The sequence below is a fragment of the Ambystoma mexicanum genome, chromosome 7p (genome assembly GCF_040938575.1).
Source record: "Ambystoma mexicanum isolate Mex_15411 chromosome 7p, UKY_AmexF1_1, whole genome shotgun sequence".
Lineage (NCBI taxonomy): Eukaryota > Metazoa > Chordata > Amphibia > Caudata > Ambystomatidae > Ambystoma > Ambystoma mexicanum.
In genome coordinates this window covers 256,856,559-256,881,452 of record NC_090939.1, presented here as the reverse complement: position 1 = coordinate 256,881,452, position 24,894 = coordinate 256,856,559, and the positions used below count along the sequence as shown (strand labels likewise).

Sequence of the window (24,894 nt, the reverse complement as noted above, 5' to 3'; positions counted from 1 at the left end):
CCGGCGCATCAGCCCCGGTAGGCAGAGTCGTCACGGAAGTACCGGCACTGTTAGCAACAGTGACGTTGCTTCCATCTCCCCACTCCTGTGGAGTCAGGAATGGGGAGTTAACGATTCTGCCACCTGACTTCCTGCTCCGTCTGGACTTGTAATGTCCTGGTGGCACCGGGAAGTCAGGGAGTGGATTCAGTGTTTCGGGGTCGGCGAAGCCGCTTGAAATGATGCCCATAGTCTCCTATGGCATTGATAGTGCTTTACCTTATGCAAGATGACCCAGGAGTGTTCCTACAATCTTTGACTTCAGAGTAATTCTCAATTTGCACTTTTCTTTGCTTATTCCAACAAGTTTCCTTGCTCCAATGCCGGTCACAACAGGTGTGCTGATTAGTACAGTACTTTGGAATTATGGAAATTCATGCATTAAAACGACTGTCTGAAAAAAAGCAATGTCCTTTAAATTCTACACATGGGTCTCACAATGGCTACTGGTTAAACCCAAACCAACCTTTTCTTACTATAGTTTTAACAAACCGTTCCAAGGGCTGGAAGAATCTGCGCAGCCGTGACTCTCAGAGGTTTGACCTTCTGCATCCGACACCATGTTGCGAAATGTTTCCACTTGTGTTTGTATCACTGAAGAGTCAATGACAGTCTGGCAAGGACCTCCCGTCAGTCTGCCGGCAGCTCGTATCCTAAGAACTCTAAGGCTGCAGGAGCCAAGCCTTCAAGTTCAGCGATCCTCGGTCGTGATGTAGGATTGCACCACCTTCTCTGGCGAGCAGATCTGCAACCACCAGCAGCTTGACCGGAGGAGACGTTGACATGCTTGTGAAGATCTGGGTACCAAATCTGCCTCAACCACGCTGGAGCGATGAGGATCATCCTGCATCGGCACAGTTTGAGTTGATTGATGACTCACAGCAGGAGAGGCAGCGGGGGAACGCATACAGGAACAGGCCTTTCCACGGGAAGGAAAACGCATCCCCCATGCTCCGCGGCTGGTGGAACCTGCTGGTGAATCTCTGGCATTTGGAATTCGTTGCCGTCGCAAACAGATCGATCTGTGGTCTGCCCCATTTGAGGAAGAGGCTGTCCACTTAATCCTGTTGAAATTCCCACTCGTGGCAAGAGCGCAGCTGCCTGATGAGTGAGTCGGCAATGGTGTTCTTGACTCCTGCCAGGTGAAAAGGAATGAGGAACATCTCTTGGGCTACGGCCCAGTGCCACAAGTCCTGCGCCTCTCTGGAGAGAGCTGGGGATCTGGTACCGCCTTGCTTCCTGATGTACAACATCATGGTGGTATTGTCCGTGAAGACCCTCACCCCCTTGGACTTGAGAGACGGAAGGAACAACTTGAGGGCCCAGAACACTGCCTGCAGCACAAGGACACTGATGTGGAGATCCCTATCCTCTGGTAGCCACAGGTCTCTGGCGTGGAGAAGTCCGGTGTGGGCTCCCCACACCTCCAGGGAAGCATCCATGGTGACCGTCTCCGGAAATCCTTACCCGGCGATGTTGGAGCCCACGCCCCACCATCTTGACGCTCGACGGAACACCTCATCGAGAACAATCTTGTCTGCAACTGCAAAGCTTCCGGATACCTGGATCCACCGAGCGTCCAGGAATTCCTGAAGGGGTCGCATCCGCAACCTGCAGAGTCAGATCAGGTAAATGCATGACGACGACATTCCGAGCAGCAGTCTTCAGTGCCAACAGCCGTTGCACCTTGCCCAGCATGGCCGCTATCCTCTCTTCCGAGGGGGACACCAGTCAGGAGACCATGTTGAGCCTGGCCCCCAGTAATAGCCAGCAGGATTTTGGATAGGTGATGGAGAACTCCATATCTGTCAGGAGCCGGACGGTCCTCCGTGTGTTTCATGGCTACTTCCCTGCACTTGGCACGGATGAGCCAGTCGTCGAGGTACGGGTACACATCTGATTGGCTTCTGCCTGTCTCCCTTCTGGGCTACTCGACGCCCGCTCCCCCTGCTCGCTTCTTTGTGTAGCTGAGCGTGGGAGAGCGGTCGCCGGTGGCCCCAAGGGAACTGCAGGCCTGGAAGCCCTGCCTCGGCATCCGTGAGTAGATTGTGTTTTGTTTTTTAAAAAAACGAAAGGTTTCAATTGCGCTCGTAGCGCGTTGTTGTGCCTGCTCTCCCCCTCCCCTCCCACTTCCTGGTTCTCCTCTCCCTCCCGCCTCCCTGCCCGCCCACACCCCCCCCTCCCCTTCCTCCTCTCCCTCCTCCTATAACTACACCCTTTGGGGCAGCCCTCTGCCCGGCAGCCCCCTGCGGCTAAGGGCCCCAAAGCCGAGGGCGACTCCTTCAGTTGCGGCTCCCTGTGTGTCTGCAGGTGTCCGCAGGGGACGCAAGGCGCCTGTACTTTGCCATTTCCAACTTCGCGCGGCCCACCCCACCTACACCTGGTCACTTCCTTCGCATGGTGTCTTCACCTCACTGTGTTCCACAGTTGAGGTAAACTTGGGTTTTTTCTCCCCTCGCAGGATTCTCTAACTTAGGTGGCCTCTGTACCTAATACTCATTTACTGTTCTGAAATGTGGTAAACTTGGGCTTGCCGCTCACATCCTGCCTGCGTGCTTCTCGTATCGTCTGTCTTCCCGCCCCCACACTCCCTCCTACTCCATGGTGCTCTCTATCTCGCCTATCTTCTCTAACTGCTTCTCTATTGACTATCCTGCTCTCCTCACTAAATCTGGTAGGAAAAAGTTTAAAAAGGACATTGTGGTCTCCAACCCAGGCCTCCCTATCGCTGACACCTAAACTGGTGCCTGCTCTAAGGAAACTCTCACTGACATCCTCTTTTTCGTGCCTTCACCTGACCTATGGACCCTTCATATGGTCTCTGTGCTCTCTCCTTTTTCCTCTTCTCCCATTAATGGTGGCACCCGTTGGGATGTCCTCTTGGCCCCCTTCCGCTCCTCTAAGGCCATCATTAATGTCTATGCTAATAGGACCGTCTTGGTCCAAGGCCCTCAGGCCAACCTTCACCTCTTTGACAGACGCTTCCCTCGCCTCATCAACTTCCTTTCCTCCCCTGCTGTCCCCCCCCCCCTGTCTTCGGCTACCTTGCCTCTACCCTCCCTCCCCTCTCTCGCACTCCCACTTCACCTCCTTCTTCTACACCTCCACAGGGCGTACCTCTGATCTGTACCCCTCCCCGGAAGTCCTTCAAGGATGGCAACCTTCTCCACTTTGCCACTCTTAACTCTCGCTCTGCCATCAACCATTCCTCCGATATCTGTCGCCTTCTTGAGGAACTGGACCTTGACGTCCTCGGTCTCACTGAGACATGGTTCACAGCCAGCTCTGTCACGAGCTTTGACACACTCCTACCTGAAGGTTACAAGATCCTCTCTGTGCCCAGGCCCAACCGTGCAGGGGGGGGGGGGTGTTGCCCTTAACTTCCCTGAGTGGATTCCTGCCACTGTCACTCCTACGCAGACCTACTCCTCTTTTGAATGTCTTGTCTGCCGACTCTCTCTCTCTCTCCTAGCCATTCCCTTACCGTGGCTACTATCTATCGGCCACCTGGTCAAATTTCCTCCTTCCTCTCTGAGTGGGCTGAACTCTCCTCCTCACTCCTGTCCTCTACCACTCAACTCCTCTTTCTTGGTGACTTCAACATCCACCTAGATGCCTCCTGTCCCCCCACTGGACTCTTTCGTGACCTCTGCGACTCTCTCCCACTCTCTATTCTCCCGTATGGGCCTACTCATTCTGCAGGGCACACTCTTGATGCTCTGATCTCTTCTGACCTTCCCCTCTCTGTCCTCTCTCCACTCCTCTCTCCTGGAGTGATCACTTTCTCCTATCCTCCCACCTCACCCTCCCTACCCCACAGGCAAAGCCACCCTCATCATTGCCACCCACCTTCTCGGTCATCCGACCCATGAAGCGCGTGTCAGTTGCGGCTTTCGCTGCCACCTTCTCGCCCCCCTCCCCCTTCGGCTGACTCCCACCCTGACACAGCCCTCTCCTTGCTCCACTCTGCTATATCTGATACTCTTGATATCCTTGCCCCTGTCATGAAAATCCACCTGAAGCCCAAAGCCAAATGTAACTCCTGGTATGATTCGGATCTCGTCACCCTAAAACGCAAGTGCAGGGTGGCAGAGAGGAAATGGCGTGCTTCATGTTCATCCTCTGACAAACTGGCCTGCCGCCTGCTCCAAAGGCAATACCGTCTCTCTGTTCTCACCAAGAAGAGAGCCCTTATCCAAGCCCGCATCTCTGTGGCATCTAACAACTCGGCTGAACTCTTTAAAATCTGCAAGGAGCTTGCCAACCCTGCTGCAGTCTCTACCTCTCCTGTCCCCTCCCAGGCCCTCTGCACTGCACTGGCCTCCCACTTCATCTTTAAAACTCAGGACATCCTGTCCTCACTCTCCTCCTATCACCTCCCCCCCTCTCTTCCCTGCTCTTCCTCTGGCCCTTCTGCAGCCACCCCTCCTCCCTCCTTCTCTGCCTTTCCCCTTTTTTCTGCTGACGAGGTTTCCAGACAAGTCTGATCTATGAAAGTCTCGTCTAAACAGATTCACCCCTGTTCCTCCAAAACTATCAAGGACCACATCGACTCCCTGGCTCCTGCCCTGGCTGACTTTTGCAACCACTCCTTCGCCTCTGGAGTCTTCCCATCCCCCCTCAAGCACTCCCTTGTGCACCCTCTCCTTAAGAAACCCTCTGCCGACCCCTCCTGTCCGGCTAACTATCGCCCAATCTCCATCACTCCCTTCCTGGGCAAGCTCCTGGAGAAACTGGCCATCTCCCAGCTTAACCTCCATGCTGAAGCTGTTGAGTCTCCATGACCATCAATCTGGCTTCAGAGCGGCCAGAAGCACGGAAACTGCTCTCCTGAACATCCGTGAGGACCTGCTCTTGAACCTCGACTCCAACACTCTGTGTTCTCATTCTGCTCGATCTCTCTTCTGCCTTTGACACTGTCAACCATGCCATCCGGCTCAACCGTCTCCGTGATAACCTGGGTATCACTGGTCAGGCTCTGGCGTGGCTGACCTCTTTCCTTTCCAATCGACCCTCCCAGGTCTAACTTGGGTCCTTCCTCTCTGACATCTTTTTCTCCACCTGTGGCGTTCCCCAGGGATCTAATCTCTCTCCCTGGCTGTTCAACCAGTATCTGGCACTCCTTGCCCACAGCATCGCCGCCCTCTGCCCCAACTTCCAGTGCTATGCGGACGATACCCAGCTCATTTTCAGGCTACCCTCGGCCTCCTCCTCTCCCTCCCTCATCTCTGACTGTCTGTCTGCTATCCAGGAATGGTGTGCTGCCAATGACCTCTGCCTTAATGCTAGTAAGACTGAGATCCTACTCATCGGCACACCCACTCCCTCCTTCCCTGCAGCTCTCTGGCCGGCCTCTCTTGGCCCTCTTCCTGCTCCTACCTGCAAGGCAAAAAACCTTGGGGTCATCTTCGACTCCACACTCTCTTTCTCTCCTCATATATCTGACGTCTCTAAGAAGTCACATTACCAGCTGCACCTCCTAAGAGGTATTCTTCCCTTCCTCTCCTTCCCCCAGAAGCTCACCTTCTCCCGAGCCCTGGTTCTCTCGAAGCTGGACTACTGTAACAGCCTCTATCTTAATCTGCCTGCCTCCACTCTCCGCCCTCTGCAACTCATCCAGAACAGAACTGCGAGACTTGTCCTTGGCCTCAAGCCCAGGGACCGTATCTCTCCAGGACTGAAATCTCTACACTGGCTCCCAGTGGCTGCGAGGATTAAGTTCAAAACCCTCTGCATTGTCCACAAGGCCTTCTGGGGCCTGGGGCCTAAATACCTTCAACTCTCTCTTCCTAAATATCTTCCTTCCCGAGCCCTACGCTCATCCGTCTCCAACTCCCTCAGAGTCAGCCGCTTCTCGAAGCGACGAGCTGGGGGTAGATCTCTCTCCGCGGCAGGGGTCTCCCTCTGGAACAGCCTTCCTGCCTCCCTGAAACTTGAGGAGAACCATCTCCGGTTCCGGAAGCACCTCAAAACCTTCCTCTTCACTTCTGCTTTCTCTCTCCCTCTCCCCTGCTAAATTCTTCACCAATACTGCACTGATTCTGCAACTGGGCCACTCTCACCGACCTCGGTCCTGGGCCCAGTCACTCTTCACTTGCACTGCCTCCCTGGCAACCCCTGCACTGCGGGACTGTCTCTGTATCACTACAGCCCCCCCCCCCCAGCACTTGTCTGCACTTACCTTGCACTTGCCACCAGCTGGCCCCATTTATTTATTATTTTATTCCTATTCTACCTATTTGTACTGCACTCCCCCCCTCCCCCTTGCCCTTGCACTTTTTCTCTTCCCCCTACCCCTGCACTTGCGCGGTCTGAATGACACCTGGCCTAGTAGGATCGTTGTCTGTCTTCCCCTTGTTCCCCCCTCCCTGCCTCGTCGCGCCTTGAAACACTTGTGTATAGGCGCGTTACAAATGCCATATCATATCATATATCATGTATCCATTGTAGACGCAGATGGGCCACCACAGACGTCAGGCACTTTGTTAACATCCTGGGCGCTAACTTCAGTCTGAAAGGAAGGGGCTTGAACTGGTAGTGCCTTCCCTGTACCACGAAGCGCAGGAACTTCCGATGCTTCTCGTGAATGGTGACGTGGAAGTAGAAGTCCTCCAGATCCAGTAACGAGAAGAAGTCTCCTTCATCCAGTTGGCCGAGCACATGCTGCAACGTGACCATCCTGAATTTTTGGGACTTGAGGTATTTGTTGAGGCACCGCAGACCTAGAATGGGCCTCCAGCCCCCGGTCTTCTTCTTTACCAAGAAGTATCTGGAGTAGACTCCGGAGCCCCGTAGTGGCTTTGGAACTAGCACTATCGCCCCCTTTTTTAGCATGGCCTGTTCTTCCTGCAGGAGCCGAGGGATTGGCTGCTCCTGCCGGGCCACCGGTGGTATCTGCGGTTACTTCTGCTGGAATTCTAGAGTGTGCCTCTGGGCGAGAGCGTCCAGCACCCATTGGTCAGTGGAGACCTTTTCCCACTCGCTGACTAAGCCCGCCCGCCAGCCAGCCTCCCACCGGGGTGAATGGGTGAGGGCCGGTTCAATCTTGCTTCAGGGCCTGCGTGCCGCCTTGGGAGCGACAACGTCTGCCACCTCCACCGAAAGTCTTGGAGAGCCCCCTGGAGGCCTCTTGGGTCGTGGACCGGGATGGCTGAAGGTACAAGGAGGCCCCCCCAGCCCCCTTCAACGATCTGCCTGATTTTCCGCCGGATGCACAAAATGATGAACGATGCTGAAGAGTGCCCAGGGCACGGGCCATCTCCATGTGCGTCTTAATGGCCTGCAACAATTTGGCGATGGCTTTTCCAAAGAGGTTGTCCCTGTCGAAGGGCATGTCCAGCACCCTTGCCTGAACATCTTGACCGAAGTGGATGACCTTCAATCAGTCACGATGACTGAGGCAGACACTGTTCCCCATCTGTCGGAACCCTGTGTCCATGATGTCCAGGGCCACAGTGATGGCATGGTCCGATGCCTCTTTGCCTTGCTGGAGGATCTCAAGCGCCTCGACCCGCTTGTCAGGTAGAAATTCCAGCAGCGGGGCCATCTAATACAACAGCTCCCTGTCGTATATGGCCAGGATCGCACGTGCATCCACTGCCTTGGCTGTCGTCGCCGAGATGATCACTTTCCTACCCGTGGCGTCCAACTTCTTCCCCTCGCTGTCCAGGGAATGGAGGCTGAAAATTTGGGATTAGAAGACTTCTTCCTCGCTGCCATCGAGACCACTGAATCCGGGGAGGGCTGCAACCATAGGCAATTGGGTGAGGACTCCGGCACCCGGTACTACTTCTCCAGCCCATCCCTCTTCTCCGGGGCTGAGGCTGGGTTTCTAATCAGCACCAGGCCCTCATCCCAAATGTCGTCCAGGAAAGGTACCGCGAGAATGGTCTTCCTTTTGGTCTCACATCGTTGGTAAAGGAAACCTTCCTTCTTCTGCTCTTCTGCTGTCCGCTGGAAGAGCTGCGACGCTCGGGTGACCATGGCATGGAAAAACCCCACTTCGTCCACGGAGAAACCCTTGGTGGCGGAGAAACGTGGTCAGTGTGCATAGCGCTGTGTCTGTCCGCATATCCTGTGGGGGCCTGCGGAGGGGGGGAAGGGGTTGTGTGTGGTGGTTGATGAGGCGGCGTAGGGTGCCGCTTTCTCTACTTTGGCAGCGGCAGGGCCTGTGCCACTGATGCCAGATGTGCCATCGGCAACCTGTTCTGGATCTCCGACATCAGAGTGCGCAGAGATGAGAGGATGTCCAGCGACACGGCCCTGGGAGGTGTCAGGGGTGGGGGGCGGTTGGCTTGCTGGGCCCAGCGCCCATGTCGTCGGCGGCATTCCCATCGTCGTCCCCCTCGGCGTTCCCGCTGTCGTCCTCAGCGTTCCCGCCGTTGTCGTTCCCCACGTCCTCTGGGACTGTGTGAACGGACACCAGGTCCTCCTCATCCATGGAAGAAATATCTGTGCCCTGGAAAACGGTTGAGGCCTTCACTCCCGCCCACCCATTACTGGATTCGGTGGGGGTCAGTCTCGGGCTTGGGGATTGCACCCTCTTCTCTGGCGTTTTCTCCACCAGCTTGCTGAGGCCTCACGCCTCAGGGGTAGGGTCACTATGGCAGCTGCTGGGGTCCTCTCGACCCGGTCAGCCCCTTTTGCGTTCCAGAGGGCGGCCGCCACCAGCTCGATCGTCGAGGATGACTTCGTCTGGACCACCTGGGCCTTCAGCGGCAGGTTGTTACGCTCACCTGGTATCCACGGGGACGCCACCCAGCCCTGGTTGGATGATTTGCACTCTCGAACCCGCTCCCGGTCCCTTGGTAAGGCCTCTGGTTAAGGATGGGTCTGCAATATAGGAGAGCTGGATTCAATGCAAGATTGTCTTTATGTTTTCCCACCTCCCTTGGCCTCAACTCCTTCCTCCTGTTTCGCCTTTTATATTGCTAACCTATGTCTTTTCTCTCCTTGCAGGTTGCGATGTTCCTCGCCGAACGCCGTAATGTTCCAGCAATGATACTCACCAGGAGATGACTACCCAGGTAAGAATTGTGTGGCTTTCTTTATTCGGAAGGAAACTGGAGTAAACACTTACTAATGCTGTCTTTCTTTCTCCTCTTTCCAGGTTATGGTATTCCAGGATGCATGCGGTGCCGGATGATGGAGTTCGTACCTTCAGGTGATTGGAACTGAAGTCGGCGATGGATTGAAGACAGGATAATATTCCAGGTAAGTTTAGTAGTGTTCTTTCTCTCTCTGCAGGTCCTTGGTTTCAGGTAAGCAGGCATCAAAGAACTGGACACAGTGAGCGTTACGCTGCCCACAGCAGGATAACGCAAAGCATGTTCTGCTGTTTGGGTGTAGTTTAAATAGTCTCAAGTAAAGTAGTCCAGGTAAAATAGTCCCAGGCCTGCCACACCCAAAAGACTAGACCGCATAGCTCCGTTCCTTGTAATTGAGGTATGTGTGCGCCTTCATGTTGGCTGAACCACCCCTCCGGCCCCCCAAGTTAAATAGTCCCAAGTGAATAGTCCCATTCTAATTTTGATCTTCATGATGGTTATGAGCCTGGCGCCAAAGGCGCCAGGACTGACTCCAAGAGAGTCTTGGAAGATGTTTTAAGGCCTTTGACATGGCCCTAACTGGAAGGCTGACTTGCCAGTGAGGGCAAGGGTCATGACACAGGTCGGACACCTTTCCCTGCGCCTTGGTCTTCTCCGGCTTCTCCTGCAGCTTCCTTGGTTAGCCGATTTCCTCTTCGAGGAGGAGCTGGACCGATGATTGGAGATGGAGGCAGGTGGCGAAGATGAACGCACCCTGCCTGTCCCAGGAACCGCTTGCACGGCAACCCCGACGGAAATGGAATTGCAGTGCTTGGCTTTGTCTTGGGCCCCCGCAGATGGAGCGCCCTAAAAAGACTAAGAAACCCGCTCTTCAGGGGGGCGCTGTTGAGCGCTGAACAAGATGGCCGCCTGAGCGTTCCTCTCCGTGGCAGGCAGATCTTATGATCCTTCGTTTGGCACCTTCCTGCCTGGTACTCTGCCCTGGAGGGCACAACTCTGCCTATTGAAGATATTGGGCACCAGCCGCCCCGATCGAAATCGGAGCCGGGAGCCCCGAGATCTGAACGTCTCTCTCCCCTCCCCCATCGGCGCTGCGGCTTCGCGCCAACATCGAGCCTGACGGGGGGAGACTTGACGGGCCTTTCTCGTCCGCATCTGCTGTTGCATATCCTGCGAGGGCGGGCCCGTCGGAGACGCGGCCCCGTACCTGCTACTGGACCACCCCCGGCTGCTGTGGGGTGCCGCGGCTGCGTCCGCTGCAGCTGTGCGACCTCCTGGAACCTGCTGTTCGCGTGGGGGAGGGCCTGCCGGTGGCTTCGTGGACCCGGCCCCCCTCGTCTGCTTTTGCTGCCCCGTGGGGACGGGCCCCTGGAGGCCGCGGCCCCCGCGCCTGCTCTTCGACCGTCTCCCGCTGCTGCGGGGGAGCCGCGGCTGCGGCCGCTGCTGCTCTGAGACTCGGCACCACGTTCAAGGTCTCCTACAGAGTCGCCTTCTCCTGGCCGTGCCGGTGGGCCCTCCGGAGGCTGCGTCGGGCCCCCCGGCCGGCCCTGCCGGTGTTCACCCGGGGTTGACTGGGAACATGGTGGTGGGGTGCCCCTCACCTATCCCCCACCCGCCCCTGCTGGACTCTGGGATCTCGCGTGCTGGACTGGCACTTGGCACACTTGAACCCCTCCGCCATCACCTGCTCGCCTCGCCGGGGGCGCCCTGGACCCCACTTGCCTCTGGATCGCCGTCTCCTGAGCGGTCCCAGGCCTGCTGGATCACATGGGACCTGCCAACCAGTGCGCCCTAGGACTCCAGGTGCAGGCTCACGGGGGGGACTAAGGTACGTCAAGGGGGGGTGCTGCTGCGCGCCCCCCCCGTCTGGTTTCGTGACCCTGTGGCAAACATCGAACACTGATCTTCCCCCGTGCCGGCTGTGCCTGTACTCCCATAAGCACCAACTTTTTCGGTGTGCCCCCCTGCTTGGTGGTTCTCCCTCCACTCATTTGTTCTACTGGGGGCACCCCTGGGCCTTGCTGGTCATCCATATCCCCACTCTTGGGGGTCTCCTATCCCCTAGGTGGGCCGTGGCGTTCTCGGAGCTACCACTCTACACAGGCTCTGCCTTTCACCTAGGTCCTGCCTCGCCCCACATCGCTGCTCCCGGGGCTGGGGCCGGCCCGCCCCTGCTGGGTCAAGCATACCTGAATCCCTACATCCCCAGCGACGACCGGGCAGCATCGTCCCCACTCCTGGGGTCTCCTGCTCTTGTGCTCCCCTGGCATCGTCCCCCAGACCCCTCCTGGGCTAGCTAAGCTTCTACAATATGTACTGGCAGCCGCAACATTTCCACTTATTGATCCATAGCCTCTGGCTCCTTCGGGCTACCCCCGGTTCCATACCACACCTCTGTATACTGTGCCGCGTGGTGCCTGGTCCGCGTTCCCCCCACCTTTCTCCTTGGGCTGTTGGGCCCCCCCCTCACCCGCCCGACCTTCAACACTGCCAGGATGACCAAGGGGGGGCGCGAGGAAACAGAGTTCCATGAACATGTTTGCGAGGGCGGCGGTAAGTTCGCCGGAGGAGCCCGCTGCCGCTTCATCTGATACAACCCGGTCTCCCAAAACATGGACTTTATCCGGGACGGCTTCACCGCACGCCACTCAAAATTAGATGATATGAACGGCACTATATCCTCTATTAAAGCCCACATCGAGAGAACGGATAGCCGAGTGTCGGAGGTCGAGACACGGGTCGGCTCCGCTGAGGACGCACTGGGTGCCCTGCGCTCTGAGGTTGCCGCTTTCTCCGGCCGAGTCCTTGAGGTGGAAAAGAAGAATGAAGACTTGGAATCCCGCTCAAGGCGTAACAGTCTCCGCATTATTGGGGTTCCCGAGAACGAAATCCATGAGCCGATGGAGGTTTTTGTTGAGCATTACATTGCTGTCGCTCCTGGATTCACCCAAGCTTTCCCTTCACTTTGCTATTGAGCGGGCACACCACGCCCTGACGGCTAAACCTAAGCCCGGGGCTCCAACTCGGCCCACTACCCTGACCGTGACGCCCTCCTCAGGGCCGCAAGGCTCAAGAATGAGCTATCACTGGGTGGCGCGAGAATTTATCTTTACCCAGACTTTTCAACAGCCGTCCAACGTGAACGCAAGAATTTCCAAGCGGTGAAGCGAAGATTGCAAGACTACTCAATCAAATATGCTATGCTCTACCCCGCCAAACTTCGCATAGAACATGCTAACCAGGTGTTTTTCTTCACGATCCCAGAGGAGGCCTCCAAATTCATTGACGAACATTTCCCTGGCTGATCCCCCTCCTCCGACCACGGCTCTACAGTTACCCTTGTGTGCCCGACGGGGAGAGGCCAGGCCCGGCCGCCCCCCTGCATCGGGACCACACTGATCCTCTATTCCGTAATCTGTTTGTTCTGCTCTTTTTACAAATATGTGCCATACCACCATGTGCAAAAACTTTGCCCTAGTTACTGGTAATTCTATTGTGGGCACCTCTTGTTCTACTGGATCTGCCGTAGCCCGGAGCGACGCGGCCAGTCCGGCCTACAGGCCCCCAGGCGCTGATGCCTCTGGTTTGGTTTTGGTTGAGGGGGGTTGGGATTGTCATCCCTCTGTTTGGGGGAGGGATGTGGATGGGGGTGGGACATGTTTGGGGTTATGTTATTAAAAAGTTAGCGCTGGTAGCAAGTGCGGACCACGTAGTGGCACTCAGGTATGGTTGCCGCAGGACTGCGGAACTAACCCACTGGTTATTGCCATTTTCTCTTATTCAAACGCCACTGTATCTGTGACCGAGAGTGACTTGATCTTCATGAGCTGGAACGTACGGGGGTTGGGCAATTATAAAAAGATGAGACAGCTCCAGTTGCAGGCCGAGCGCCATGGGTCCAAGATTCTCTTTCTTCAAGAGACACATGCCCGCACGGAACAGTGCATGCGATTTGCCAAAACCTGGGGCCCCCACAGATTTTTCACCGATTTCTCTACTCAAAGCCGCGGGGTTATGACTCTCATTCACAAGAGTCTCAAGTTCACCCTTATTTCCTCACAGATTGACCCCCAAGGCAGGTATGTTCTGCTTCATGCCACACTCCAGAACAAGGAAGTGGTTCTGCTGAATATCTAGGTAGAGGACCCGGAGTTTTATGTACAGATCACGTCCCTCCTCGATGGCTTCCCCCTTGTCCCCATCCTCTGGGGTGGTGATTTCAACACAATCTTCGATGTAGCCCTCGATAGATCTGGCACGAAGCCCCGTAATCTCTCCAGGGCAGCTTATGCGGCCCTTTCATCCTTACCACGCCTGGCCATGGTAGATGCATGGAGGTTCTTTTACCCGGATTCCCGCATTTACTCTTTCTACTCCTCAGTCCACGACTCCTATTCCCGAATTGATAGGTGGGTGATCTCCAACGTATTGGAGAAGAACGTTATACAATTAATGATTCTCCCCAGAACCCTGTCTGACCATTCTCCAGTTACGATTACCGTAGGTTGGGGCCCGGACCCCGGCCGGACACGCTGCTGGAGGATGAAGCCCCTTTCCCTACTGGACCCGGAGTTCTGCTCTGAGCTCGAGGAGTCTATCGAAGAGTTCTTTGGGTTTAACACGGGCTCGGTAACATCTCAGGCCACTCTCTGGGAGTCCTTCAAGGCATATATTAGAGGGATTGCGCTGTCCAAGGAGAATGGGGTCCAAGTCGATCCGGAGAGATCTTGCCGCGAGCAAATCCAAACTATCGACCCTGGAAGCTACATGCTCACTTCACTCTACCCCGGGTAACCTAGCGGACATCGGGGTGGAGCTAGATACGTTTCATTCCCTCGCTGAACGCGAACAAAGGTTTTTGGACAATCCCGGTATTGCGAGGAGATACGGGGAGGGTGAACGCCCTGGCCGATTCCTGGCGAGACTGATCCGTCACGAGTTGGGGTCCCCACACATACTGGGGATCGAGAGGCCCGACGGCTCCATGGCTGTCTCCTCACAGGATATCAACGCAGAATTTTTCACTTTTTATGAAACCCTATATTCTAACTCAGATGAGGTCTCGATAGCGGAGATCGACTCCTTTCTCCATGCCCTTCCTTTGTCGACTATCTCCGGAGACTGCTGGTTCCCTTGACTCCCCACTCACGCGAGAGGAGCTCTCAGAGGCTATCGACTCCTTATCCTCGGGGAGAGCCCCCGGCTCGGACGGTATCCCAGTCGAACTTTATAAGCGTTACAAGTCACTGCTGCTCCCCCACTTGCTTGCTCTATGGGAGGAGTCGGTGGAGGCTGGTGTATTTCCCCCTTCACTCCGTGAGGCCACAATTACAGTATTACTTAAATCCGGCAAACCCCCCTCGCAATGTGGCTCATATCGCCCGCTATCACTTATAAATTGTGATGTCAAAATATACGCAAAGGCTCTGGCGCTCCGTCTAGCTCCCCTTTTACCATCCATCATCCATCCGGATCAAGCGGGCTTCATCCCAGGTCGCTCTACTTCCCTGAACCCGAGGCGTCTATTCAACATAATTGACAGAATCAGCCCCAAGACAAGCGCAGTGGCGGCCACACTCGACATGCAAAAAGCATTCGACTCAGTTTCATGGTGGTATCTGTGGCAGGTTCTCCAGAGCTGCAAATTTGGTCCCTCCTTTCTCTCCTGGGTTAGATTGCTTTACTCAACCCCTGTGGCCAGGGTCCGCACCGATGACCGTTGCTCCCCTCTCTTTGAGATCGCCAGGGGGACTAGACAGGGGTGCCCCTTCTCTCCTTTGATCTTTGCGATAGCGATAGAGCCGTTCGCTGATATGCTCCGCCAATTTCATGCTCACAGAGGCCTCCGCACTGCGGGCCAGGCGGACATAGTGTCCCTATATGCGGATGACGCATTACTGTTCATACGCTCCCCCTCCACCAACCTACCCCCGATACTGGACGACGACATTCAGTTTGGTCGGATCTCGGGCCTTAAGGTGAATTGCTCGAAATCCATTCTCTTCCCACTCACGGAATGCATCCTCCCCCCTCCTGACACACTGGGATTCACATGGGCTCAATCCACGTTCACCTACCTGAGGATAGCGGTAACACGCCAGCAGTCATTGACCTTCATGGAGAACTATCAAAAGTATCTCACATATCTTACGGCCAAAGTTCTAGTCTGGGACAAGCTCCAGATATCCCTCGCGGGCAGAATAGGGCTACTGAAGATGGTGTTGCCTCAGTTACTTTACAGGTTTACCAATGTACCCTTGTGGCCAGGCCGGAGCTTCTTCCGTGATTTGACCCGCACAGTTAACTCCTTTCTTTGGCACTCGGGGGCGGTCTGTCTCAAAATCGAGACCTTGTCTACCCCTATGACCAACGGGGGCTTTGGTGCCCCGGACTTCCTTAAATACTGGCTGGTATCCCCGATACAATATACGTCCTACTGGTTCAACACGACGGACCCCCCTCCACATGTCCGACTCGAGAAGCTGGCGGTCTGTGACCGCGACATTCGTTCTTTGGTGATACAACCCGCTCCCGTGGCACTGGACTCACAGAGCCCGGTCGCCTGTACATCCCTTGCACTGGCGAGAACTTGGAGACTGACCGGGACTGCTTACGCCTTCCATGGTAACCTCCCTCTTTGGAACCTCTTCCCGGGGGTCCCACGGGTGTCGTCACTTACGGTCCGCCGCTGGGCTGAAGCGGGCTATGAGCTGCTGCGGGACGTGTTTGATCAGGGTATATTTGTCGAATGGTCTGATCTCCCACTGCCCTTGAGGAGCGGTCGGAGTGCATGACTCCAATATTCGTCTCTCCGCAGGACCCTTAAGCGCAACTACCAAATGTTCCCCGCATTGCCACCGGATGACCCCACCATCGAGGAACTCACCTCCCCCTCGCCCATGAGAGGCAAAATCTCCAGGCTATACACGATGCTGCAGTCCAGATCTGTCCCAGAATTTGCTAAACTAAAGCGTGCTTGGGAGGTGGACCTGCGTGTTGTAATGTCGGATGAGCGCTGGGCACACTTATGCGAACGCACACACCAAGTGTCCCTCAACTCCTGCTTTAAAGTTATCCAATTCAAAGTATTACATAGGTTCCACTACACCCCGATCAGACTGCACCGCATGTCCAGTGATCATCCCTCTAGCTGCCCTAGATGTGGTCAAGACGATGCCGACTACATCCACATGATTTGGTCCTGCCCCCGCCTTTCACAGTTTTGGGCGGCAGTTTGCTCGACGGTGTCTGCTATGCTCGATCATCCCATTGTTCCTTCTCCGGCGCTATGCCTCTTCCATGACCTCCCTGGCCTTTCCCGTAATTCCAAAAAACTAGCTGGCCTCTGCATGCTTCTTGCGGTACGATCAATCCTGCTCTGTTGGCTTCGCCCCTCACCTCCCCTCCCACCCACGCCCAATGGCTAAGGGCAGTCACGTGGGCCTCGGACACCGAGGAAACCTGGGCCCACATGCAACCTACTCACTCCAGGCCTAGGAACATCTGGCTCAGGTTCCGTTCATACATGTCTGATCTCAACACGACACTAGACGCTTCACCCCTGCCAGCTTCCCCCCACCAGCTCGGGTCCTCACCCCTTGCATAGCTCTCCCCCACTCCTCCTATTCCATAAATGTGCCCATTAATTGTGTTACGGTGTGAAGCTACCTTTGAATGCCTATATTGTGTACACTGTATTCACATTGTAAATGCCTACTGCTGTTTGCCTGTGTTTTGCTGCCACGCTGAATAATAAAAAGAAGTTCAAAAAAAAAAAAGAAACCCGCTCTTCAGACTGGCCAGTCCTGGATGAGGCATGCCCCTGCTTGCCGCACAGGGTAGAGGCCTTGGCGTTGAGCCACGTCGCCAACCTAATGTTAAGATCCTTGACGGTGTGCTTAGAGAACCCAAGGCAGATTTCAGCATCCGCTTCCCTATGGTCCGGAGCGAAACAGAGGGGCTGGGAGTGTTTGTCCTCCACAAACACGTTCCTCAATCCGCAGCAGGAGCAGAGCTTGAAGAGGGAGCCTCTCCTCCTCCTCCTCCTCCTCCTCCTCAGGCATGGTCCAGCATGCGGTGTAGGCCCGATGGCCTTCTGGAATCTTCGATGAAACTCAACGATTCTTGCCCTTGAGGGACATTGAAAGATACCGACAAATGGATCCCTGCTTACCGCTCAAACGAACGAAAGAGCACACAGGCTCTATTCGACAAAACTGACTGGGAATAATCATGAGCATGTGAATCCATGTCAGACCCCACGCCGGAGAAGTATGTCGGGAGGTGTACACTCAGCCAGCCATACAGACCAGGGACGATGCGGACCTATCCCTGTGTGGATGAAGAGCCGCAGGCCATGAACAGGGACAACCGTATTGACAGCCTGGACTAAGCACCAAGAAGCCATGTTGCTGACCTTGTTAGAGACACCACGATATAGCAGCGTTAGTCATGAAGCACACGTGCCGCCACAGTTCTAGAGCTAGAGGACAGATACATACCATCATTGCAATTGTTATTTTGCCATTCGCCAAACGCAGCAACGCAGAAACCGCAAGAGACAAGAGTTCCTGAGCAAAGCTTGCAGATGCTAACACACAAATAACCCTATGGAACTGCAGGAGCACCTATGGGACCTGACAGAACCAACTGCAACAAAACCTATGGAAATGTAGAATAGCATGGACACTGTAGAACCGCATTAAATGGTTAGGAAAATGACAGCAGGCCTCAGAGCAAAAGACGAGCAGAGCTGAGTCAGTGTCACGCCTCAGGGAACCTGGCGGCTTTGGAAGAAGTGGAAGCTGCGTCCGCCATAGCGAGTTCCATCACGTTTTTTGGGAAGCGCGCTGTACGGTCTAGTTGTCGTAGCGACGTTCCTGACAGCGGTATTTAATCCTTTCACTTCCGGGGTCAGGTGCGTTGCAACGTACAGTATTTTCGTCTTGTTCCAGCGCTGCTGCTGTTTTTTCGTGGAGTTTCCCTTTTTCCCCCTCTGTTGTCCTTCTTTTCCTTGCTGTTCTCCTTGCGCTCTGAACCTTTTACCTGTATTTTCTCCTCGCCTTCTTGACTCCTTCTCCCTTGTCTGTTCCGTTCCTGTCTCTTATCCTTCCTCCCATCCGTCTTGTGCCTTTCTCTCTATACTTATTCTGTTTATGCTTGCTTTCTTCCTGTATGGTACTTACCTGCCTTGGTCCTCTTCTTTTGCCCTCCTCTGTTCCTATCTGTTTACATCTCCGTGTACCGACCATTGCCTGTCTTGTGGATTGCCTCGCCCAGCCCTCACGTGTTTATCCAGTATCGGAACTACTTCCTGTTGATATCCCGGTTCTGACCTCAGCCTGTCCTGTGGATTGCCTCGCCAAGCCCTCTACTGTTCTATCAGCTTTGGAACTTTTCCATTTATCTGGTCTTATACCCGATTCTTATTGGAATTTCTTCTAATTTTGGACCGTGTTCATCAGATTCCTCTCCCTCTGCTGCTGCCTCCGGAGTGTGTTTACAACAACCTCACTGCGTTTGAAAATCCTAATCTTCCGGGGTTTTTTGTGCCACTGGCTTTTTCCCCATTGACCAGCGACCGAGGAGGGTTGCCACAGATCACCCAAAGGGTGTCACTGTGGCGTTCTTCCTTGGTCGTCCCTATCTTCAAAAAAAAAGGAGTGAAGACTCGAACAAAGGACAATCCCAAGCTGACTCAACGCCGGAGACTTCAAGGTGAGGAGGAAAGGGAGACTGGAGCATCTCTGGAAGAAGAGGAGATTACAGACCTTCCTGACAGTCAGGCTGGACAGAGAGCAAAACCTGTGAGACAGGACCCTCAGCCAAGACCAAAAGATACGGATGACATTCCAATCCCCAGACGACAAAGGAACCAGCTGCAGAAAAGAATAATAAATCCTCATAATTCAGAGCTGCACAGCTCAAATTCCTGGTCTCTAACACTTTAAGCGGCTGAAGCAGACAGCGAGCAGCAATGGGAAAGGAGCACTTGTCCCAGGCCTCTAGACACAGATAGTGACAAGTATGCAACAAGTGTAATGCCGATCAGGAGAGCACTCTCATAAGCTATGGTGTTGTACACAAGTTACAATGCAGACACAGTCATTATTACCTTGAAGAGGTACACAGAGAGTTGAGAACCATTGCAAATCCCAGGCCTGGGGACGTCAGCTCTAGCCAACCACAGTTTAGTATCGAAAGGGTGGATAGCAACGGGCAAGAACCAATGGCAAGTCCACCACACTGCAACATTGTTATAGTGACTTTTAGATGGACCAGGCTAGCCACCTGACATGCGAGGGCCAGTAGAATAACATCTATACTGTCCACTATAAGTGGTAAAATACTTGATACCCAATCATGTGGCCAGATAGGTTTCCTGAAGAAGATCCCAAATAAAACCAGCCTGCAAGCTGAGGAAGAGTGTAATGTACATGTATTCTTCCTGTTCCTGTGCTGATCCCTGTTGGCTTGTCTGTAATAAACTGCAGTTTGAACTTGCCGTAGCCTGAGTCCTCCGTGTATCCTGGGGGAGGGTGTTGGGCCCTCCAAGTCTGTGGACTTCCAGTGTCCCTCTGGCATACATGAGAGTACCTCACAACAAGTTGGTAGCAGAGGTGATGGTTTGCTGCGACAGCCCAGCACCAAGTCGTCTTTTTGCTGCCGAACCTGTAAGGCTGCAGGACCCTCGCATATTTCGAAAAGACGGGAAAACGTATGCCCTTGTAAAGGCCGTCAGGAGCCCCTTGGCAATCATCCTACCCGAAGTCAGCGAGTAGTGCAGGCAGACCAGGACAGGGAGGTGAGCGCCTTGAGGAGGAGTCGGCAGCCAAGCAGCGCCAGCAGACCACAGAGTTGAAGTATTGACCCAGTCTAATGGCAACTGTGGGTGTGGGAGGGTATCGAGAATTGTAGAGTATTGTCTAGTATTGTCTAGCATTGTCAAAGTAGTAGGGACATGAGCGGAAGTAGAAGTCCCTTTTCTATGTTTAGGGCACATTCGGTTTTAGAGGTAAAAGATTCTGGTGAATAACCTAGACTATTGACTCGAGGGCACGGATTACAGAAGATATGTAAATAAAGGTATTCCTGTGGGTTGGGCGTTTTAGCTCGGGTCATAGATGACGGTATCCCTGTATGGGTTGGGAAGAGAGCTGGCCTAGAAGGTGAGTTGACTAGTTAAGTCTCCTGGAGTGAGAAGTTTCGCACGCTAGGTGACGCAGCGGGTGCAGTTCGACCACAAGAGAATATTGGTATACTCTGCCTGTAGGCGGGAAGCAGCTGTGGGGTTTTTATGTAGTTTGGGAGCAACGGACTATTAAAGTGTACGCGCAATATTTGATTTTTTACGTATTACCTAGGTTAATAGTTTGGTGTTGTCTCCCATAGGTTTGCACATAGGACACCGAGAGCTTGAGACGGTGAGGAGCTAGTATTGGAAACTTGGGATTGGTAGAGGAGGTGAACCAGCGGCTGTGCGCAGAAGGCGCATGCACAAGATTGTGGGTGTGCCTGAGGGGACAGTGGTTGTGAAGGAGGGGCGGTACGTGGAGCACACCTGTTAAGTTGTGGAGCCTGAGAGGCTCGTAGAAGCTGAAAAGTATTGCCATTATACTGTGCCTTTTCCCCTAAACAGCGGACAGTTGAAATCCTTGGCTTGAGGTCAGGTGAAAGTACTGAATATGTAGGAGGGGAAATGTGGGGGTAGGGGGATGGCATTTGTGTAAGACGCTGTCATGATGCCTACCCCCGGGCATCCGGATCAAGCCCATCAGCCCCGGGAGCAGGCATCCAGACATTTACAAAAACCCCAGCAGCCCCAGCTAGGGGCTGTCTGGGTTCAGTCCTGGCGCCGTAGGCACCAGGCTCATAATAAAAAATCAGTCCTGGCGCCATAGGCGCCAGGCTCATAGACATTACTTACCTCATGCAGACCATGCTGCAAATAAATCCAAGCCAACGTGAGGCCTGGATGGGACTATTTTTTACTCGGGTGTGGTCCTGGGGAACTTCTATCCTGGGACTACTTTGGAGGCTATTTAAACCACGCCCGAACAGCAGCACATGCTTTGTGTTATTCTGCATCCAGCAGCGTGACTCTCACCAGCATCCAGTCTTCTGCCACGCCCGCGTGCCTGCAGCCAGCATCCAGTCTTCTGCCACGCCCGCCTCAAATCCGGAGCTCCTAGAATGAAGAGGAAGAAAAGGACAAGGTTAGAAAACGAACTTATTTCAAATTCCTCACCTGATTCCGGATCCATTTTATCTCCCGACCTGGAAAGTACATCAGTCCTGCACGCGTCGCTTCGCCAGCTCCAGCACAGCGCCATACTCACCAGTTCTCACAGCATCTTTCGATCCGGCACTGTCTCCATCATTTATTCGCCGTACTCCGGCACCTAGGGGCACAAGAACAACAAGGTGAGCCAAGGGAATCAACAAATACCTCTTACCACCATAGACTTACCTGATTTACCACCGGCGGTATTATTCTCCATATCTTCATATGCCGCATCTGTAAAGAGGGAGAAAAACAACAAGTTAACACATGCAATAGTTACCGGACAGCGTTGGGTAACGCAGACTCTTACCTGAATGCCAGCAGCAGCTACGAGACCACCTTCTCACGAACTCAGTTGCAACTTAAGGAAGGAAGGGGACAAGCGTGAACATCGGCCACAATGAACTCTTTGAACTTGATACTTACCAATCCCGCCTGGGACTTCAGAGTCAATGCTTACCGGAACTCTCCCAATGCCTTCAAACCAGTGAAGTAACTGGTATCTACGTGCCCCTGCAAGACACGCAGGATGAAGAGCTCATCTTTTACAAACATAAGGTGAGGTTACTAAGGGGATATCGGAGGTGATTAGTGGGGGACAGCGAGAACAGTTGGGAGGCCATCACTAAAACCCACAGGTGGCTAATCCCTGTCTCCACTTGCAGGAAAATACATCTTCGGGTCCAGCAGACAAGACTAGGCGGGCCAGTCCAGACAGTCATCTCTGCACTACGCATCACGTTGACGGAGACCGCAGCTGTCCGGGTCCGATCGACACCCCTGTGGGGTCCAGGTGAGCGTAACAGACACTTCCACCTTATCGAGAGAAGATTTGCAAGTATAGCATAGAATGGTCCAAAGGTACTGAGGGAAAGTTAACTAAACCATGGCCACCTTGTGGAAGTTTCTCCAAAGACGTGCAGCAATCACTACTGACACACATACATGGCACTTATAAGGGGAAGAAATGAACCAAGTGCATGGCTATATTCGAGCTGTGGCGCATGCTTCAGGAGGGCGAGGGGGATGCCGCGAGGCGCCAGTGGATGCTGAGCCAGCACGAGGTGAAGGACCCAGGTACTCATCCCTCCGCACTTCCCCATGTTCCTCCAAGCGCAGCATCCAATGACACAGACGATGAGCAAGGGATGTACACGAAGCGAGAGTTGAGGGCCGCAGAGGGGTACTCAAATACCACATACAAGCTGCAACCATATACTAAGGAGGAGAGGCCGAAAGGTGCAGGGCAGCCAACTTGATCAAGAGACAAGTAGTGAGCTGCTGCAGGGCGCAAAGGATGGTTTTGAGGGCATAGCCACGAACTGGTGGATAGGAGGACAGATACACTTGAATCTACAAGGGAAGACAGATGGAGAAGCAGAAGGGGCGATTAAGCCAATGGAGGGTCTGAAGAGAAGTAGCGAAGCAGCAGACTGGGCAGAGATAATGGACGAGGAGGATAGGAGGGAAAAGGGCCAGGAGGAGAGATTGCAATGGGAGGACAGAGAAAGGAGGAGAGAAGCGAAGTAGTTATCACTTGAGGGACATCGACCTCAGCATGAAACCTAACAGGAGTGACATTGAGGAGACGATTTTTGTAGTAACATGGACACAGAATCCGACAATGAGGACAGGTACAGTGTGGACGAGAGGAGGGAGCAATCCCGATCCCAGTCAACGGGACTGGAACAGACAAGCGGGTGTCGTGGGAGTTACGGACGCACACAGTTGGAGAAAACTGAGGCGACAGTTCAGAGGAGCAGGCACGGCGGACAAATGACTTGCATACCCAACATGACACCACCACGTATATCGATAGGCTTAGAGACCTCCCAGGACGAAGGAAAGGAGACAGCAATGGCTTGTTCCAGGAGACGGTTGGCAAGTAGGTATGACGAGAGCAGGAGAGTACCCATACTAGAACCAATAGATGTATGTGCAGAGCGCGAGAGAGGAGATTGATAAGTAAGGCTGACTAGAAGGACGCATGAGGACGAGGCAGCGTTCACACAGATGCCCTTATTAGAGAGAGGAGGGGTACAATCTCAGTATGTACCATGGAAGCACAGAGACAAGGAGAATGAAGTGTAGGTTGCCATCATTGAGTGCAGGGAAATGGATATACGAGATGGAGAAACTGCCAGCGGGGGATAGGTTAGCTCTGGGTGACATAAAGGCACTTCTAGTATTAATCCTAGGAGACGCAGCTGATGACGTATGGAATAGGGTAGGGTTACTGGGGTGATGACAACACGGCACAAGACGGTTCACCATTTGCAGACTGCAGGGCAGCAGTACGGCAGGCATTGAGGACACAATACCCAGACAAGTCAGACATTGGGGCAATCCCGTCCCGAAAAATGAGGGAAGACAAAGATGAAGACCCTGTGCAGTACATTCAGGAGATTCAAGAGCTTTGGTCCCTTGAAACTCGAGAGCCTTGGGACACAATAGTAGCCATATTCTACCACAAACTAGTACAGGGGCCATCAGAGCTAGTTCAGAAGAGTTTAAGGAAACTGATAGGGATGAAAGCCAGGGGATGGGCCGAAATACAACTTACTATAGTTCACCATTGCAGGCTAGGGCAGGAGAAGATCAAGAAAAAAGAGGAAGACAGGAAGATGGAGCGAAATTAATGCAGAAAAAACGATCAAAGTATGCAATGGAAAGGGAGGTATTGGGGCGGGGTGGCCCACAGCAAGGGTTTTGAGGAAGGGGGGGGGTCAACAGAGGGAGCGTGGCTTTGGTCCACAGATGCATCACAACCAAGGGAGTTTCCCAGGAGTGTTTGGGTACATGTGCAACAGATGCAGCAGAACCCAGGGGATTTTTCAGGGGGGAGTTAAGGGGTAAGGGAGAGAGCCACCACAGTTGGACATATGGACAAACGGGACACATTTGAAGAGTGTGCGGGTACAGGGAGCCATACCAAGACCAGTCCGACGCTCTTAGAGCAGACAAGTTCCTAGTCAGGGAGGTTTTCCCATGATGGGGCATGTGTGAGGTCCTGCAATCTGACAATGGGACTCACTTCACCAACAAATTGTTTCAGCATATCAACGCACTGTTGGGCATCCAACACAAATTTTACTGTGCGTACCACCCGCAAGCGAATGAAGTGTGTGAACACCAGAATGGCCTCCGGAAGGAGTCCATAGCCAAGACAAAGCAGAGTACCAAAAGGAAGTGGCTACACTGTTTACATTGCGCAATGAACCTGGGTCCGACCACCATTTAACGCCCCATGAGGTGGTGACGGGATGGCGCATGCATCTTCCCCTGGCTCCTCCCACAAGAGCACTGAAAGATTGTGAGAATAGTCCAGAAGTGTTAGCGCAAGAGATGAATGACTATGTTACTTCTTTGGTGGCTATCGCTTCTTTTATCTCTCGCCAGAAACAACGTCACTGGGGGGGCCCAGAAGACAGCGACGAGAGCAACGGCAACACCGCACCACAAGACTCTGGACTCAAAAACCCTGAGATTGGGGGACATTGTCATCCTATGCAATTCTGTCAGGCG

The 24,894-nt window shown here is 53.9% G+C and overlaps 1 protein-coding gene across 3 annotated transcripts in view; it reads right to left on the bottom strand.

Moving 5' to 3' along the window:
• The window catches only part of GART (phosphoribosylglycinamide formyltransferase, phosphoribosylglycinamide synthetase, phosphoribosylaminoimidazole synthetase), a 1,418,226-nt gene that overhangs the window by 562,034 nt on the left and 831,298 nt on the right, over nucleotides 1–24,894 (bottom strand). The window lies entirely within an intron of this gene.